Genomic DNA, 18,586 nt, shown 5'->3' on the forward strand with positions numbered 1-18,586 from the left:
AGCCAGCCACTCTCCATGCACACACTGTCTAGCTAGCTCTGACCTAGAGCTGCGTTTACTACTGCAGTATGGCACGTGCTCCCTCAGATTTGTCCTGTTTTAATTGCTAAACTTCATTTAAGAACACATTGTTTCATAATTTTTTATACAAATTTCTATCAGCGGTATTTTGAGGAAGGTGTCCACTGACTGGACAAGGCAAAGAGAATTAGGCATAATGATTATGGCTCTAGAATGCAGGAAAAAGCTGTTTCAGATGTTTGAAAAATTCTAAATTCTCAAACTTCCAGAAAGGAGTACCACCCCCCTCCATCCTCGCATACTTCGTGCCCCTTCTAAAATAATGGGAACACAATGCCTCTGCTTTTAGCCAAGGCAACATGTCAGAGAAGATGAAGTGGACCGTACTTTTGATGACCAAATATTTTTCTTCACATCACATGTCAACATCAATTCTATAAGGGTGGTTGTAAATCTGAACCACGCTTTACGGTTCCCCCGTTTCAACATCCAGCTTATTGTTCCGGTCACGAACGATAGCAGACCTTTAATCAAGGAGGGGTTATCGGACACCGGGGAGTTCGCAGAGCAAATAACGTGTAATCACGCTGGTCAGCCGGGTGTTGTCAGCCCGATACAAAATTAGAAACCTGATGGAAAGTGCCTGTTTTTTACCCCACTGTGATAAAAAAACACCAGTGGGAGCATCAAACAGAGAGCAGGCATTCACACGGATGTGATTTGGGATATGAAGTTGAGCTGAGCTGAGCCCAACAAAGCTATATGTGTGAAGCTATGCCTTATTTATGTAAGAAACTAGCTGTAGCTAGATATAATATGATTATAAGTACTAAACCCATCATACAATCATCTCTAAGACAAGTCTGGGGCAAAGTAGGCTACACTTAACAACAAACACCGATAGATAACTATCATCATGAGACTAATACGGAGTTATTTTTTGAGTCGGTGGATTAAAAACAATAGGCCTGATATAAAAGGAATGCAATCATGCACCATCCTTCAAAGAACTCCTATATTTCAGGATATGATCATCATTTTCCCTAGTGGAGGGGCACAGAGGTCTTGGTTTAGTGTGGGGGAAGTCAAGTCGCCAGTCAGATGGGGTGCCACAGGGCTGCACTCTACGCCCCCTTCAGTTTCTACAGCTAGTTTGTGCCAGTGCTGCACTGTACTCCCGCTCAGTTTCTCCACTGGCGCATAATAGTGCTATTGATATCCCTCCTCCGCTTTACTCCATCCACAGCCAAAGAGTAATGTTATCGCTGCGCCTCGCAGCCAAGAGCCTGAGAGGTGTGAAAACCAATCAAAGCCTCTCTCACTGACGCCGCTCTGGGCAGACCGATTCCATGGCGACTGCTGGGAGGGGAAGAGTGATGGGGGATGCGGTGCTGCTGAGGCTGAGCTTTGGATGCCTTCCCTGTGACTGTGAGGATAGCCTGAAGGGCATTAGATTGTCAGGGGTCAAAGCACTATCGCATGAGTAGGGCCGTGACCACCTGGACCAAACCCCAGAACCTAGTTATAGCCTATTTTCTGTGGTCAGGAAAAACTGGGTTGCTTGGTTAGAAACAAGGCACATGACAACAATGCTTTCTTTGTGACATTTTGCTGCTCGTGTCGTGATTGATTCAGTGCATTTGGTGCCAGTTTTGAGCATCTTTACTCGCCATTTGAGGGAGGAGTTAAGCAGCCATAAAAAAACACTTTGGGAGAGCGTTTAATTTGACACATTAGGAACTTATCAAATGTAGGGGGTTATATTCATAAGTGTGGGGCACAGCGGTCCATATGCTCTCCTCCTACACCGCTTTACTTCTGCTTATTAGCATTGAAGGAGCGGTGTACATTTTAATAAGCGTTATTAAATGATAATCACAGGGTCCTTTTCAGTCAGGTACTAATTAACTTAGAGCCCACCGGCTCTGGAAGTCACAGCGATGCTGGCTAGAACACTTGTGCAGTAGGTACACGTGAGATGACGCAAGCAGGGTCGGTCTGTTCAGAGGGAGTCGCGCCACTGACTCTGCAGATAAGAGACGACTAGAGGAGCGTTTCTGGCTGGCTCCCCTCCCTGAGTAGAGCTGCCGGAGAGTGCCCCGGAGCATTCCTCATGTAACAATGACAGTGCTAAAAAGCTGCCTGTCTCAGATGATGAAACACTGAGCGAGAGCGTCATTAGAGCTCGAGTCAGATGTTATCTTGCCCAGGGGGGGGGGAATAGAGAGAGGCCCAGTTGTCTTAACCACCCACCGCCCACATTCACGGAGCAAGAATCTATTCATCCTCACCATCACCTCGGAGCACGCATTTATGAAAAGGGGCTTTTCAAACCTGAGGCACATGATTACCCCGTTAAATAAGCCCATTTCAGCCGCTACATCGTTCCGATGAAATGACACAGTGGAACCCTTCTGCTAGCTGGCTCTGTTTCAAAATGTCAGCACAAAGTCAAGGATCTATGCATCTAGCTAACTGGTGATACTAGGCCTAATAATATAACAGGGTTAAGAAGATAATTATCTCTTAGGGGTTTGAAAAGCGATGACAATGAGGCAGGGAGTATAATACTACTAAATGCTATATTTGGGTGAGGTTTTTGTCTCGCCTGAGTAGCCTCGTTTCACTGCCAAAAATATAATTAAACCTTCTAGTGTTCAGTGAAATAACAACACAATGTCAAATACAGATAGCCTAGTGAAATAATGAACATCCAATCACATTAACCGTTACTCTCTCGCGGGAATTCCACTAACGGTCCATATGTTGCCAAACATAACTGCAGCTCATTCCGTTTGCTCGAAAATTGATAAATGGTTAAAAAAAGTAAGGCCCGCATCCATAGAGACACATACCAGCTCTACTGGAAGTACTGCTACTACCAGCAGTACTATAACCTGCACCTGTTGATGACACAAGCTGTTCTGCTTCCACGAGCACGTCCAATATTAGCATCAGTAATTCTACATTTGTTGTTAGCCCAGCTAGCATGGACACTGACAGTTGTGAATCTGATGCAGCTGAAGAGCTACTGCCCCCTTACCCGGGAAAGCACCTAACAGCAGACAGGGACGTTGGACCATCGAAGAGGAGCAAATATGATGAGAACTACATTGATTTGGGGTTCACTTATATTGGGCGTGTGTTATATGTGCAAAAGTACTCTTACACAACTCGATGAAACAACATTTGAGAGTGCGCTGACCCTGGTGCTAGAGGAGGTACGCTAGAGGAGGTTGAATGTGAAGGGGTACGGGACTATAAAAGGTTTGGGAACCACTGTTCTAGGGAGACTAAACCATCCTTTTTCTACCCAGTTAGAGGTCGCCCTTCCCTACCCAACAAAGTTTCTATGAACAGTCCATGTACATTATCAGTGGTTCCCAAACTTTTTATAGTCCGGTACCCCCAAACATTCAACCTCCAGCTGCGTACTCTCTCTAGCACCAGGGCCAGCGCACTCTCAAAATGTTGTTTTTTACCATCATTATAAGCCTGCCACACACACACTATACAATAAATGTACTAAACACAAGAATGAGAGTGAGTTGTCGTCACAACCCGGCTCGTGGGAAGTAACAAAAAGCTCTTATAGGATCAGGGCACAAATAATAATAAATCATTTTGCTCTCTATTTAACCATCTTACATCTAAAACCTTATTTGTTAATCGAAAATTGTGAATAACTCACCCCCAGGTTAATGAGAAGGGTATGCTTGAAAGGATGCTTATAACTCTGCAACGTCGGATTGTATAGGAGAGAGTCTCAGTCTTAAATCATTTCCCCACACTGTGGCTGTATTTAGTTGTTTTCATGCTCGTGAGGGCCTAGAATCCACTCTCACATAGGTACGTGGTTGCAAAGGGCATCAGTGTCTTAACAGCGTGATTTGCCAAGGCAGGATACTCTGAGCGCAGCCTAATCCAGAAATCTGGCAGTGGCTTCTGATTAAATAAAATTTTCACAGAACCGCTTGTTGCAATTTCGATGAGGATCTCTTGTTCAGATATCGGTAAGTGGACTGGAAGCAGGGCATGAAAGGGATAAGGAATCTAGTTGTTTGCATCAAACGTTTCAGGAAAGTACCTGCGGAATTGCGCACCCAACTCACTCAGGAACTTCGCTATATGACATTTGACATTGTCCGTAAGCTTAAATTCATTTGCACACAAACAAATCATACAATGATGGAAAGACCTGTGTGTTGTCCTTGTTAGCGCAGACAGAGAAGAACTCCAACTTCTTAATCATAGCCTCAATTTTGGCCCGCACATTGAATATAGTTGTGGAGAGTCCCTGTAATCCTAGATGCAGATCATTCAGGTGAGAAAAAACATCACCCAGATAGGCCAGTCGTCTGAGAAACTCATCATGCAAGCAGTCAGACAAGTGAAAATTATGGTCAGTAAAGAAAACTTTAAGCTCGTCTCTCAATTTAAAAAAACGTGTCAATACTTTGCCCATTGATAACCAGCGCACTTCTGTATGCTGTAAAAGTGTTACATGGTTGCTGACCATATCATTGCAAAGTGCAGAAAATACACGAGAGTTCAGGGGCCTTGCTTTAACAAAGTTAACCATTTTCACTGTAGTGTTCAAAACATCTTTCAAGCTGTCAAGGCATTCCCTTGACAGTAAGAGCCTCTCGGTGGATGCTGCAGTGTACCCAAGTGGCGTCGGGAGAAACTGCTTGCACGCGCGTTTCCACTCCTCTATGTCTCCCTGTCATGGCTTTTGCACCATCAGTGTACAGATGCCAACAGATCTTGACCACCAAAGTCCATTTGATGTCACAAAGCTGTCCAGTACTTTAAAAATATCCTCTCCTGTTGTCCTGGTTTCCAGAAGTCTTCCTTAATTGACCCCCCCATAAATGTAACGGACATATACCAGGAGCTGTGTCAGGCCTGCCACGTCTGTTGACTCGTCCAGCTGTAACGCATAAAATTCCCTGGCTTGTATGCGAAGCAGTAATTGTTTCAAAACATCTCCTGCCATGTCACTGATGCGTCGTGAAACAGTGTTGTTTGATGAAGGCATTGTCTGTATAGTTTTTTGGGCCTTTTCCCCCAGCATTGTCCCAGCCGTATCCACGGCAGCAGGAAGAATGAAGTCCTCCACAATAGTATGCGGCTTGCCTGTCCTAGCCACTCGGTAGCTCACCATATAAGGCGCTTCTAGCCCCTTCTTATTAATGGTATCTGTTGCTTTTATACATGTGTTACTACTCGAAAGTCGTCTTAATTCTCGCTCCAAAAACCCCCGTGGCTTACTTTTCAAATCGGCATGTTCTGTTTCTAAATGTCTGCGCAAGAGTGAACGTTTCATTGAGTTGTGAGATAGTACTTTTGCACATATAACACAGTGTGGCTGAGGAAAGGTACTACTCCCAATATAAGTGAACCACAAATCATCCTATTTGCGCCTCTTCGATGGTCCAACGTCCCTGTCTGTTGTTCGGTGCTTTCCTGGGTAAGGGGGCAGTAGCTCTTCGGTTGCATCAGATTCACAACTGTCAGTGTCCATGCTAGCTGGGCTAACAACAAATGTAGAATTACTGATGCTAGCAGAAGGAATTCCTGCAAGACTGTAACGGTTAACGCGATTGGATGTTCATTATTTGACTAGGCTACCTGTATTTGACATTGTGTTGTTATTTCGCTGAACACTAGATGGTTTAATTATATTTTTGGCAGTGAAACGAGGCTACTCAGGCGAGAAAAAAACTCACTCAAATGTATACCCAGATTAATCCCAGGGGGACAGAGATGAACGCCTGTTATTCATGAAGAGATTAGGATTATGCTCACTTAACCCATTTAGGCGTGTCCCCTTGGAGGCTAACTAATTACACATAATAATTGCCCATGCATACTACCTTACATCCCACTGCTGGCTTGCTTCTGAAGCTAAGCAGGGTTGGTCCTGGTCGGTCCCTAGATGGGAGACCAGATGCTGCTGGAAGTGGTGTTGGAGGGCCAGTAGGAGGCCCTCTTTCCTCAAGTCCAAAAAAGTATCCTAATGCCACAGGGCAGTGATTGGGGATGCTGCCCTGTGTAGGGTGCTGTCTTTCGGATGGGACATTAAACGGGTGTCCTGACTCTCTGTGGTCACTAAAGATCCCATGGCACTTATCATAAGAGTAGGGGTGTTAACCCCGGTGTCCTGGATAAATTCCCAATCTGTCCCTCATATCATCCCCAGCTTACAATTGGCTCATTCATCCCCCTCCTCTCCCCTGTAACTACTCCCCAGGTCATTGCTGTAAATGAGAATGTGTTCCCAGTCAACTTACCTGGTAAAATAATGGTAAAATAAAAAAAAAGTGAATCCAAAGTCTTTAACACTGAGAAATTGGGGTTTTGCATGTTGTGATTGAATCATGGCACTTTTCCCTTGTCGTCATATTGGGGTAGTCAAATGGAGCCAAAGTTGTTTCCCCCAAGAATCTCAATAATAAACTAGCGTAGTTAGTCTCTTCCCACAGCTGCTGTGAGTTTGGGGCAAGCAAGACTAGTACTATACTGCTGTTGCTTTAGCATTGTGCTACATTACCAGAAACAGAATGACACTGCTGTCCTCGACGAGGCCTTGGTGAGGAAGGAAAAACATGTACCTTTAAGGCAACACTGTGGCTGCCTGCTGCTGTATTGGCATGCCCTCCCCCCCCAGCCCTCATCCCTGCCTAGAAAAAAAAAACTCAGACCCTCCCACCTTCTCAATCAGCTGTGCCCTGAATCGAGACAGAGATGACTGCGTGTCTGTGGGTGGCACAGCACAGAGGGCCACTTTACCAGGGGCAGCAGAATGGCGCTTCAGTTGAGGCCTCCGCTAACTACTGGCCATTTGCATTTTCCTTTCAATGGGGCTCTATTCTGCCTCGCCCGAGACAGAGGTTCATCGTCTCTCCAGCCGACAGAGGTGCAAAAAAAGAAAAGAAAGTAAAGCTAGACCCTAATTCAGGGAAGGCTGGGTGTCCTTCCTTGTGTCACTATATATGTTTTATTACATTTTGCATCTTATATTTAACTCTGCATTGTTGGGAAATGACCTATAAGTAAGCATTTCACTTTTAGTCTACACTTGTTGTCTTAGAGGCATGTGACAAATTAAATGAAATGACATTACATCTATATGGCTTCGGGGGAGAGAGATGATATTAGTGAATGAGAGGGGGCTTTAGTTATGGAGGGAAGTGATGGGGTTCTCTCTCTCTCTGTGTGACTAGGGTCAGACACAAGCTACTCATTCAGCCTCAGGAGAAAGGTGCTGTACAGGGTTCACATAGCTGAAACCCACATTATGACATTATCACCATCCTGACAGCCAGGATCGATGGCCATTGGGAGAAGAGTGACAGACGAGAAGGCCATTAAGACCTAATGCCATTTCAATCAAGAAGAGTTAGAGAAAAAAAAAAAATGAGGCACTGGTGAGACATAGTGGAACACCACGGGCTCTCTCGCTGTATGTTAGTTCATGCGCTAAACATTATTTATTCATGCCTTTGCGTTTCCAGAAACATCCACAACACCTGAGATGACTGCACCTTCGGAGAAGCTCTGACAACACAAAGTCCTTTCTCTTTATCCTTTAGTTCTTCTCCCCGGCGACAAGGGGAGGGCTTTGATCGCTGTGAGAACTGACACTAATTTCTATGACAAGAAGCCAGGAATATCTGTAATCCCCTTACACCATATCAGAGGGGCTCGTGTCTCCACTGCCCTGACCGGATGGCCTCGTCTCTTCCTTTCAGTCTGTCTCTCTCTGCGCCTCTCCATCTGTCCGTCTTCCTCTCCCTAGGTCTCGCTCTCCATCTCTCGTTCTCTCTCTGGGCATTAATGGCTGCTGGCATGTCAACCTTATTCCCAGTCAAGTGTGACATTTTAGCGAAACCTTCTGCAATGAGAGAGAACCCAACAGGACGGGCACTTACAGAACACGTTAAGGCCCAGAAAAAGCAGGTCCCGACACCGCTCTGGAAGAAAGCGGAATGGTTCTCGTTGCTGGATGCACACAGACAGGAGGTCCCTTCATCCTCCTTAGGGGTAGTAGTGTCCCCTTTCTGGTGCCCTATTCCACTTAGGCCCACTGTAACAGGTTCACCTTAGCCATGAATACTACTCAAGGTGCCATGACATCCGTAAGCAGTGCTGGCCACCCTAGCTCAAGTTGAGGCATTCAACTCCATGCACACAGGTCTTCTAAAAGGAAATAAGCACTAACTGAAATGCTGTACTTCCATACTGAAATGATATCCTATGGCTTTTAATCTTGACATTTGAGAAGATGAACTATACCCATTAGCGTTTCCTTTAACTTAAGGGTTTCTTACACTATAGAAATAGTCAAAAGTACAATCGAAGAAAGAACGGTAGATATATCTGTAACAAACCTTGCCCATTTTGTGTCGGCCTACATGTCTGGCGAGTCTCATCATAAGGCTATTATGCGTCAACACAAATGAGAGTCACCATTAACAAAAATAAATTAGGGAACAAAGGACTTTGTTTTTGCTTTTTGTCTCACACACGTCTCCCGAAGCATTTACCCGCTGCCTACTAGATTCCAGTGTTGGCTCGACGGTAATTACATATGCCTTTGTTTCAACACCCGTAATCCTAGAGATGGGTAAGCGGTGCTACCGCTGACACGCCTGAGATTACCACAGGAGTGTGGCAAAGAGCCTCCTAAGCCTCCTGGCTTTCCACTGCAGAGGAGAGAAGAGCGAGAAAGAAGGAGGGAGAGTGAGTGAGAAAGATAGGTGGTGATAATTCCCCCCCTCCTGTTTTCTCAGACGCAGACACACACACACTGTCATCTGTGTAGGGACGCTCCTCAGCAGGGGTCCCTCTACCACAGGCCCACACACAAAAACACACATACACTCCCAAAAACACATCTCCATCTGGGGAGAGGGCGTTGTAGAAAAATGTGGCAGGCAGTACTGTGTGTGCATCAGAAATAGAACACTAACTCATTCTAATTCTTTGACTGTAACATCAATGAGAGTGTATTCAGAGTGAGGTGCTGCCTGGAACATTGAGCACGCACACAGTTTCTGTGAAAGACGAGGAAAGAAAACAGCTTGAAAAAAGCAGGGTGGCTCTTAATACAATGATGAACCTTGCGATACAGCAGAAATATACACACTTCATCTTTCTGACTAAAAGCAAGTCTAACTTATGCGCTTGTTGACAGAGGACTGTCTGACATTATATTGTTGTGGACCAGTTATGAGGGAGCGTCCAGACCTAAGAGCGAGGGAAAGTTCTTTGTGTGCATGTATATTACAGAGTTCTGTGTGTGTTCTGCTTGCCTGTCAACATAGAGAGAGATAGGAGTTGTGTGTGTGTGTGTGTGTGTGTGTGTCTGTCTGTCTTCACTGCTCTTACTGCAGGTGCCTCCCAGGTCTATGCTGTAGCCCAGTAGGCTGGGCTGGTAATCCAGTGAGCCGTGCCTGCTCCAGTTAATCTGATCATCTGTGACCTGCTGAGACATGAAACCCACCCTGTTGAGCTGCACTAATCCGACGACACACATACACACAGGCGTGCATACACGTACCATCCCAATCTCTGTGTTGACAGGCCGAGGTACAGGACAGAGGCAATATTCCTTACAACTAAGCCTAACTGTCATGAGCACTCAGTCCATTTCAGACACTTGCATACCAGTTGTAGATTGGCCTATTCGTCACTGACACCTTCTAGGAGGAAAAGGATTGTAGAATAAGTACTGGCCAACGTCAAACTGCAATTAGAGAAAAAAATTGCAGCCGGAAAGTAATTAGATCCCTTGATTTATTCCACATTTTCTTAAGTTACAGCCTTATTCTAAAATCGATCTACACGTTTTTAGACATTTTTGCAAATGTATAAAAAAACTAAATCTACATAAGTATTCAGACCCTTTACTCAGTACTTTGTTGAAGCACCTTTAGCAGCGATTACAAGCCTCGACTCTCCTTGGGTATGACGCTACAAGCTTGGCACACCTGTATTTGTGGAGTTTCTCCCATTCTTCTCTGCAGTTCCTCTCAAGCTCTGCCAGGTCAGATGGGGAGTGTCGCTGCACAGCTATTTTCAGGTCTCTACAGAGATGTTCGATCGGGTTCAAGTCCGGGCATTGGCTGGGCCACTCAAGAACATTCAGAGACTTGTCCTGAAGCCACTCCTGCGTGGTCTTGGCTGTGTGCTTAGGGTCGTTATCCTGTTGGAAGGTGAACGAACCTGCACCACAGTCTGAGATCCTGAGCACCCTGGAGCAGGTTATCAAGGATCTCTGTACTTTGCTCTTTTCATCTTTCCCTCGATCCTGACTAGTCCCCCAGTGCCACCACAGAAGAACTCTGGAGCTCTGTCAGAGGGATTATCGGGTTCTTGGTCACCTCCCTGACCAAGGCCCTTCTTCCCCGATTGCTCAGTTTTGCCGGGTGGCCAGCTCTAGGAAGCGTGTTGGTGGTTCCAAACTTCTTTCATTTAAAAATGGAGGCCACTGTGTTCTTGGGGACCTTCAATGCTGCAGACATTTTTTGGTACCCTTCCCAGGTCTGTGCCTCGACACATTCCTGTCTCGGAGCTCTACGGACAATTGCTTCGACCTCATGGCTTGGTTTTTGCTCGGACATGCACTGTCTGTCAACTGTGGGACCTTATATAGACAGGTGTGTGCCTTTCTAAATCATGTCCAATCATTTGAATTTACCACACGTGGACTCCAATCAAGTTGTAGAAACATCTCAAGGATGATCAATGGAAACAGGATGCACCTGTGCTCAATTTCGAGTCTCATAGCAAAGGGTTTGAATACATATATAAATAAGGTATTACTGTTTATTTTTAATTAATAAACATTTCTAAAAACCTGTCATTATGGGGTATTGTGTGTAGATTAAATAAATGTTTTGCTCATCAATTTTAGAATAAGGCTGTAAAGTACATGTGGGAAAAGTCAAGGGATCTGAATACTTTCCGAATGCGCTGTGTACGGTTGTTTAGAAACACAAACACCCCACGGGATTCAGTTCCAATCTGTTAGCTAGATGCTAGTTATTTCTTAGTTTTTTTAATTTTACTGAAAATGGTAGGGAAAACATGGGTATGAGTGTTTCCTGACATATACCTAGCACCTCTGGGACTGAGCAGCTCCTCTTTAAAGGCATCCTGAAGGACCTGGCCAAGGAGGGCTGTACACGACCTCCAGTATGCCTTAGTCTCCAACCTGGATTATACAATATTTGCACATTATTCTTTTTTAAATTCAAGCTCTTGATTGTTGATCATTGCTAGACAGCCATTTTCAAGTCTTCCCATAGATTTTTAGGCATATTTAAGTCAAAATTGTAACTAGGCCACTCAGGAACATTCAATGTCATCTTGGTGAGCAACTCCAGTGTAGATTTGGCCTTGCGTTTTAGGTTATTGTCCTGCTGAAAGGTGAATTCATCTCCCAGTGTTTGTTGAAAAGCAGACTGAACCAGAATTGAGTCTAGGATTTTGCTGGTGCTTAGCTCTATTCTGTTTCTTTTTATCTAAAAAAACTCCAGAGTCCTTGCTGATGACAAGTATACCCATAATAGAATGCAGCAACCACCATTCTTCAAAATATGAAGAGTGGTACTAAGTGATGTGTTGTGTTGGATTTACCCCATACATAACGCTTTGTATTCAGGACATAAAGTTAATTTCTTTGCAAAAATTTTTGAATTTTACTTTAGTGCCTTATTACAAACAGGGTGCATGTTTTGGAATATGTGTACTCTGTACAGGCTACCTTCTATTCACTCATTTAGGTTAGTATTGTGGTGTAACTACAATGTTGTTGAGACATCCTAAGTTTCCTCCTATCACAGCCATTCAACTCTGTAACTATTTTAAAGTCACCATTGGCCTCATGGTGAAATCCCTGAGCGGTTTCCTTCCTCTCCGGGAACTGAGTTAGGAAGGACTCCTGTATCTTTGTAGTGACTGGGTGTATTGATACACCATCCAAAGTGTAATTAATAACTTCACCATGCTGAAAGGTATATTCAATGTCTGCTTTAAAAAAGTTTAACCAATCTACCAATGGGTGCCCTTCTTTGCGAGGCATTGGTCTTTGAGGTTACATTTGTGTTTGAAATTCACTGCTCAACAGAGGGACCTGACAGATAATTGTACAGAAATGAGGTAGTCATTCAAAAAGCATGTTAAAAACTATTATTATAGTCCATGGAATTTATGAGACTAGTTAAGCAAATTCTCTCCTGAACTTATTTAACCTTGCCATAAAAAAGGGGTTGAATACTTATAGAATCAAGACATTTTAGCTTTTAATTAATTTGTTAAAAAAATAAATGTTTTAACCTAATTCCACTTTGACATTATGGGGAATTGTGTGTAGGCCAGTGACACAAAATCTCAATTTAATCAATTCAGGCTTTAACACAAAATGTGGAAAAAGTCAAGTGGTATGAATACTTTCTGAAGGCACTGCAACTATCACGTTAGATGCCTTTAATCAAGACTCTAGAATTTCTATTGATATTCTAAAAAAACACCAGTCACACAAGGGAGCCTCAGCAGGTACTCCTCACACCCAAACCATAAAAACCACAAACTTTGCACTGACACTTTTTTTAATTATCTCGAATATGGAATTTGTTTAAAAAATATATATATATTTTTTTACTCTGCCTTTGTTTTACCTTTTTATGTTTTGAGTACATGCATAACTCCATAGCCAGGTAATTTTTTTCTCTTACGCACCGGCCACCATTCACCCAAGCCTGAGCCCTCGCGCTCCTTTTCAAGATTCATACATAAAACGCTACATCTTCTTTTCTCCAATCCTCTGAGGCTATTGATAGTTTGTCGGGTGTCGAGTGTTTCACAGTGATGTAAATCCATAGCCCAGACCAAGGGGGATAATGAGATAGAGGGGGTAGAGGGAGGGATGAGGTGGAGGGAGAGCAGGAGCCGATCTAGTCATCAAAGCCCCTTTCCAACACACTCAGCAAATGGATGAGCATAGATGCGTCCCAAATGACATATCATTCCCTATTTAGTGTACTACTTACCCATAGGGCTCCGGTCAATAGTAGTGCCATAGGGTGCCATTTGGGACACAGACCAGGAAATCTGTAATATGGGAGACATGGCTGACACAGTCCAGTGTGTCCAAGGTTACAGTGTTGGGTTGTGTCATGCGCCTTTTCTATTCATTCACAATTCATTGAAGGAGAATGCTGTATTAGTCAATCACTCTCAGACGACGAAGTGGCGCTTATAAACAAGACATCAGTCATCCGTATGCATTGAAATGGCACCATATTCCAGCCTCAGGTCAAAAGTAGTGCAGGTAGGGAATATGGTGCCATTTGGACACAGACACCCTGATGAAGGATGTCATCCGGTAACGTAAAGAAAGAAGCATTTTTTTCCCATCAATGTCAACTGCCCTTCAAGAGTGGCTTAGTATATTCTCGCATAACCTTAACTCATGCACTTTGGTTAGGCACCTTTTCCTCTACCCTGTGCATTTCCGTCATCTTTTTATAATATGCCACTTTTTACCCAAAGCGACTTGCATTACAGTGAGTCCATCTTTATTAAGTTTATGTGGTCCCTACGGAAACTGAACACACAACCTTGGCATTGCTAGCATCACACTTTTACCAACTGAGCCACACAGGAGTAAGAGAGTGATTGGGGAGACACCTTGTGCGACCATGACAACCAAGCGAGGACAGAATGCATACAAAATGTTTTCTGGTTGGGATAGCGTTTCCCCTGGTGACAGATTTCCCCCTGTATGGCTGAACTCAAGAGCCTCTGAGGGCTTAGAGACGCAGTGGCAGCTCCTCGGCAGGGCCGTGTTCATTAGGCAGCAAAAAACATGACAGACTGAAACAGGGAGGGACTACCTGGACTTGTACAATGAGAAATTCTCATTTTTGTTTTCCTTTGCAAAGGGTTTTAAAATGATGCATGCCCTAATGAACATGACCCAGAGGTAGGTAGCTTGCTAGGTAGGTACCGTATGTAGGCTCTCTGGTGATGTGAGCCTTCTGGCTCTCAATATAAGCCCAAGGTTGCCTCGCGCTACAGGAAGTGAATTAGAGCCCAAGAGTGATGACTCACACAAGCCGCTCAAGTGGAGCTAGCACACCTTTTATTTCTACCTTCAGCGTACACACACGCCAGAATCACCAAGCAAAACACAGCTGTATCGGGAATAGAGGGAGAGTGGGGCAGAGCAAGAGAGAGAGCACCACACCCTCTGTAGACCAACATAGGGGTGAATAGAGGGAGCATGGGGCAGACAGAGAGTTTGTGTTTCTATGAGTATTCATAAAGCCTGTCAAACAACAGAGACAATACATTTGTCTCATCTCATCATTTGTTAATGAATGTAAATGCTGAATTGCATTGGTCTTTATTAAACGATGACAAATGGAAGTACTTTAGAATCTCTGCGTCACCGGAAGAGCACTCACTCCTTTCGCTCCATCCCTCCACCCTCTCACTCCTACCTCTCCCACCTACTTTTTTCCTCCCTCACTCCTTACATCTACCACTCCCTCCCTCCTAGGATAGTTATAATGGACTAGGATAGTTATAATGGACTAGAGGTCGACCGATTAATCGGAATGGCCGATTAATTGGGGCCGATTTCAAGTTTTCATAACAATCGGAAATCAGTCTTTTTGGATGCCGATTTGCCGATTAAAAAAAATAAATTTTACACCTTTATTTAACTAGGCAAGTCAGTTAAGAACACATTCTTATTTTCAATGACGGCCTAGGAAGGGTGGGTTAACTGCCTTGTTCAGGGGCAGAACGACAGATTTTTACCTTGTCAGCTCAGGGATTAAATCTTGCAACCTTACGGTTAACTAGTCCAACGCTCTAACCACCTGCTTTACATTGCACTCCACGAGGAGCCTGCCTGTTACGCGAATGCAGTAAGAAGCCAAGGTAAGTTGCTAGCTAGCATTAAACTGATCTTATAAAAAACAATCAATCATAATCACTAGTTAACTACACATGGTTGATGATATTACTAGTTTATCTAGCCTGTCCTGCGTTGCATATAATCGCTTGCTCCAACGTGTACCTAACCATAAACATCAATGCCTTTCTTAAAATCAATACACAAGTACATCTTTTTAAACCTGCATATTTAGTTAATATTGCCAGCTAACATGAATTTCTTTTAACTAGGGAAAATGTGTCACTTCTCTTGCAAACAGAGTCAGGGTATATGCAGCAGTTTGGGCCGCCTGGCTCGTTGCGAACTGTGAAGACTATTTCTTCCTAACAAAGACAGCCGACTTCGCCAAACGGGGGATGATTTAACAAAAGCGCATTTGCGAATAAAGCACAATCGTTGCACGACTGTACCTAACCATAAACATCAATGCCTTTCTTAAAATCAATACACAGAAGTATATATTTTTAAACCTGCATATTTAGCTAAAAGAAATCCAGGTTAGCAGGCAATATTAACCAGGTGAAATTGTGTCACTTCTCTTGTGTTCATTGCACGCAGAGTCAGGGTATATGCCGCCTGGCTCGTTGCGAACTAATTTTCCAGAATATTATGCAATTATGACATAACATTGAAGGTTGTGCAATGTAACAGGAATATTTAGACTTGCCACCCGTTAGATAAAATACGGAATGGTTCCGTATTTCACTGAAAGGAAAAACGTTTTGTTTTCGAGATGATAGTTTCCGGATTCGACCATATTAATGACCAAAGGCTCGTATTTCTGTGTGTTATTATGTTATAATTAAGTCTATGATTTGATAGAGCAGTCTGACTGAGCGGTGGTAGGCACAAGCAGGCTCGTAAGCATTCATTCAAACAGCACTTTCGTGCATTTTGCCAACAGCTCTTTGCTGTGCTTGAAGCAATGCGCTGTTTATGACTTCAAGCCTATCAACTCCCAAGATTAGGCTGGTGTAACCGATGTGAAATGGCTAGCTAGTTAGCGGGTGCGCGCTAATAGCGTTTCAAACATCACTTGCTCTGAGACTTGGAGTAGTTGTTCCCCTTGCTCTGCATGGGTAACGCTGCTTCGAGGGTGGCTGTTGTCGATGTGTTCCTGGTTCGAGCCCAGGTAGGAGCGAGGAGAGGGACGGAAGCTATACTGTTACACTGGCAATACTAAAGTGCCTGTAAGAACATCCAATAGTCAAAGGTATATGAAATACAAATCGTATAGAGAGAAATAGTCCTATAATTCCTATAATAACTACAACCTAAAACTTCTTACCTGGGAATATTGAAGACTCATGTTAAAAGGAACCACCAGCTTTCATATGTTCTCATGTTCTGAGCAAGGAACTTAAACGTTAGCTTTCTTACATGGCACATATTGCACTTTTACTTTCTTCTCCAACACTGTGTTTTTGCATTATTTAAACCAAATTGAACATGTTTCATTATTTATTTGAGGCTAAATTGATTTGATTGATGTATTATATTAAGTTAAAATAAGTGTTCATTAAGTATTGTTGTAATTGTCATTATTAAAAAAAAAAAAATTTAACAAATAAATAGATTAAAAAAATATAAATAAAAAAAATAAAATCGCCTGATTAATCGGCATCGGCTTTTTTCGGTCCCCCAATAATCGGTATCGGCGTTGAAGAATCATAATCGGTCGACCTCTATAATGGACTGCAACGATATATGCGCTGCCAAATTGTGTGTCCCCCCCCACCACTCCCATCCATCTTTCCCCCCCTCTGTACACCCTTCTCTCCCTCCATGAGGTCATCTGAGTCTGGGGAAGTGTGTCGGCGTCCCAAATGGTACCCTATTCCCTATATAGAGCACTTCTTTTGACTAGAACCCATGATGCTCTGGTCAAAAGTGGTGCACTATAAGAGGAATAGGGTGCCTTTGGGATACAGAAGTTTGTAGGCCCTGGCCCTGTGTGCGCTGCCAATTAGTGTCCCCCACCTGTCGCCGCGGGTCAGTGGTGCAGGCATCTGCCGGGTGTGAAATTGCCCATCTCAATTTCATCCCTGAACTCTGCATGCCCCCCCACCCTTGCCCCTACCACCAGCAGGATCTCTAGACCTTTACCACATGACCATACACTGGTGGGGGGGCATGCTGCATATAGCCTACTGCTGGAGTATATGGTGCACTGGGTCGTATCATTAGTACATACCAGTGCAACATTTTCAAATGAAAACAATTGTTTCTTATTGGACAAGTTCAGGTAGTCCCTCCCCATTTTAGTCTGTTTGGTTTTCTAGTGAATACAACCCTGGAGTGTGTAGAACACTGTAGAACATGGAAAACACTGCCGTTGACTGAAAGGCTTCAACCTCGAACGTTGAACCAAATCACTATAATAACGACTGGTCTAATCTAGTATTTGTACTTGGCAGTTATGTAATTACGAGGTACTTTGTTCCTGGTCAAATCATTAGGCACCCTTTGTGCAGTTGGAATGGTAATCAATCTGGCCTCTGTAATCACTGGATCATTTTCCACAATTGAAACGCATGTGCACAGTGCAGACTTTGACAGATGAACTTTATGTGACAGGATAGCAAAGCAACAGTAACCATGTCGTTCCCCACGAATGATGCCCCCCCCCCCAAGAAATACATTTGAAATTATTATTATTAGCAAAGAGGTTTGGAACTCTTTCTTATTGGTCTACTGACTAATTTACCGCTTGGTAATGTCACTGGGCTATGGAACGCTGTTTGGGTCTTTGCGTGTCAAAAAATATACACGTCAAATAACACTGTGACACGTTAAACAAGCTTTTAATTTGACACGTCAAATTGACACGTCAAATAACAGTTTAATTGTAGAATGTTGTGTTGAACCGCAACTTATGGGGTAGCTGCCTAGCTTTAGCTTGGTACCTAGCTAGCACCAATACAACCAGCCTGAAAACAATGACCAGTAGAAACTGCAGTCATTTTCATTATTCTTAGCAATGATTTCGGAATCCTTGTGAGTAAGTAATAGCTAGGTAGCCACTTGTTGTTCGCCTATTGAAATTGAACATCAGTTCATGAAAATAAATAGCTAGCCAGCTACTAAACCCTATTGCCCAAAGCTAACGTTATAAGCAGCCAGCTAGCTTCATGAGGCTCGACCGGACTGGGTTATGTGTTGTGAAGCTAGCCACAATAAGGATTAGGCACAATATTTTTTAGAATTTGCGGTTTGTCTTCAAAATAAAAGTACCACATTCAAAATGATGCAGAAGTTTACAATTGGTGGAATAATGCCATATTTAGACTAGATAATGTTAAACAAGGTTGGAATGTGAAGCAATGAAATGGGGTATCAGTCTACTTGGTGACACCCACAGAACACAACTGTGAAGAGTTTACGCAAATATTAGGGTTGTAGCTCTTATCGCAGGACTGTGACTGTACAATCACCTCCCCGGTCAGCCTATTATGTGTATTGACATTCATATTGCACTGTACAGCTTTACCTAAGGATTGGGGATCAATGAAATAGGGTATCAGTCTACTCAATACCCAAGATATTTTTTCCCAACGTCCTCCTCAGAGTTATCAGACTCCAAAACAT

General features: G+C 43.5%; 1 protein-coding gene across 13 annotated transcripts in view; it reads right to left on the reverse strand.

Annotated features, from left to right (window-relative positions):
* Positions 1–18,586, reverse strand: part of LOC106575106 (muscleblind-like protein 2a) — a 75,657-nt gene that overhangs the window by 23,338 nt on the left and 33,733 nt on the right. The gene's annotated exons all lie outside the window — the stretch shown is intronic.

This window comes from Salmo salar, chromosome 17, assembly GCF_965601325.2.
Source record: "Salmo salar chromosome 17, fSalSal1, whole genome shotgun sequence".
Taxonomy (NCBI): domain Eukaryota; kingdom Metazoa; phylum Chordata; class Actinopteri; order Salmoniformes; family Salmonidae; genus Salmo; species Salmo salar.